The sequence below is a fragment of the Lipotes vexillifer genome, unplaced genomic scaffold (assembly GCF_000442215.2).
Source record: "Lipotes vexillifer unplaced genomic scaffold, Lipotes_vexillifer_v1.1 scaffold1066, whole genome shotgun sequence".
NCBI classification, from domain to species: domain Eukaryota; kingdom Metazoa; phylum Chordata; class Mammalia; order Artiodactyla; family Lipotidae; genus Lipotes; species Lipotes vexillifer.
Window position 1 is genome coordinate 209,733 of NW_006771394.1, and position 2,000 is coordinate 211,732.

At 54.1% G+C, this 2,000-nt stretch overlaps 1 pseudogene; it reads left to right on the plus strand.

Annotated features, from left to right (window-relative positions):
* The first annotated feature begins 320 nt into the window (after positions 1 to 320).
* On the plus strand, positions 321 to 1,709 carry LOC103085082 (heat shock protein 75 kDa, mitochondrial pseudogene; annotated as a pseudogene).
* The last annotated feature ends 291 nt before the right edge of the window (positions 1,710 to 2,000 follow it).

Here is a 2,000-nt window from a genome sequence, read left to right on the forward strand (position 1 = left end):
CGGACTTTCAACCACTGCGCCACCAGGGAAGCCCTTCAGCACCATTTTTTGAAGAGACTATCCTTTCTCCATGGAATTGCCTTTGGATCTTTTTCAAAACTCAACTGACCACAATTCTGTGAGTTCATTTCTCAAGTCTCTATTCCATTCCATTGATCTGTATGTCTATATTTTCATCAATATCTCATTGTCATAACTGTAGCTTTACAGTAAGTATTGATATCAAGTAGTATGAGTTTCCCAACTTTGTTCATTTGCAGAATTTTATTGGATATGCACCTTTGCTTTTCCATATAAATTTTAAAAATCAGTTTGCAGAAATGGCTCGCCAGCTGTGGACGCTGCTGCTGTGGGGCTGCCGGCTGCGGGCCGCGGCCCTGGCAGCGGCCCTGGCGGCGGCCCGGGGAGGACAACGAGTTCTGTGTCCTTGGAGGCCCCCAGCCCAGTCCTGGAGTCCCAGGCAAAGCCTGGCTTCAAGCTCCCAAGATGGACGGCCGTTCAGCTCCCAGGCTACTGAGGAGCGTCAGGAGGAGCCTCTGCACTCCCTCAGCACGGAGACCGTGCAGGGTTCTGTTTCCAAACATGAGCTCCAGGCTGAGACAAAGAAGCTTCTGGACATCGTCGCCCGTTCCTTGTACTCAGAAAAAGAGGTGTTTATACGGGAGCTGATCTCCAACGCTAGTGACGCCTTGGAAAAGTTGCGTCATAAGCTGGTGTCTGAAGGCCAGACGCTGCCAGAAATGCAGATTCATTTGCAGACTGACACCGAGAAAGGCACCATCACGATCCAGGACACTGGCATCAGGGTGACACAGGAGGAGCTGGTGTCCAACCTGGGAACAACTGCCAGGTCGGGGTGGAAGGCCTTTTTGGACGCACCTCAGAGGCAGGCGGAGGCCAGCAGCAAGATCATGGGCCAGTTCGGAGTGGGTTTCTACTCGGCCTTCATGGTGTCTGACAGAGTCGAGGTCTATTCTCACTCGGTGGACGCGGGCAGCCCTGGGTACCAGTGGCGTTCAGAGGGCTCCGGGGTGTTTGAAATTGCCGAAGCGTCAGGAGTAAGAACCGGGACCAAAATCATCATCCACCTCACGGCAGACAGCAGAGTTCACCAGCGAAGCTCGGGTTGGAGATGTGGTGACAAAGCACAGCAACTTTGTCAGCTTCCCCTTGTACCTGAACGGAAGGCACATTAATACCCTGCAGGCCATCTGGCTGATGGACCCCAAGGATGTGGGCGAGACGCAGCACAAGGAATTCTCCGCTACATCGCTCAGGCCTGTGACAAGCCCCGCTACACCCTGCACTACAAGACGGATGCACCGCTCAACATCCGCAGCATCTTCTACGCGCCGGAAACGAAACCAACCATGTCTGACGTGAGCCGGGAGCTGGGCTCCAGTATCTCACTGTACAGCCGCCAGGTCCTCATCCAGATCAAGATGGGGGCCGCCCGGCACTTCCCGCGCATGCGGCAGCTGGCCAAGCCCCAGGAGGAGCGTGCTCAGCTGCTGCAGCCCACACTGGAGATCAACCCCAGGCACAGGCTCATCAAGAAGCTCAATCAGCTGAGAGACAGCGAGCCTGACCTGGCCCAGCTGCTGGTGGATTAGATCTACGAGAACGCCATGATCACAGCGGGGCTCGATGATGACCCGCGACTCATGGTGAGCCGCCTGAACCACCTGCTTGTCAAGGCCCTGGACTGACACTGACAGCTGTGAAAGCCCCAGGTCCTCCTGCACTGTTAGGGCTGCAGGAGAGGGGACAGATGGAACCGTGGGACAAGGTAGCCTGAGACAGTCACGGCGGGGGGGCGGGGGGGTTGGGACGATGACACAGGAAGGACTGGATGCTGCCGATGAGAACACCTGCTTTTGAGCTTTATTTACTTAAAAAACAATCAGTTTGCCAATAAATGCAAACATACTTGCTAGGATTTTTATTGGAATTGGACCAAATACATAGATCAAAAAGAGGAGAATTGACATCTTAAGTAT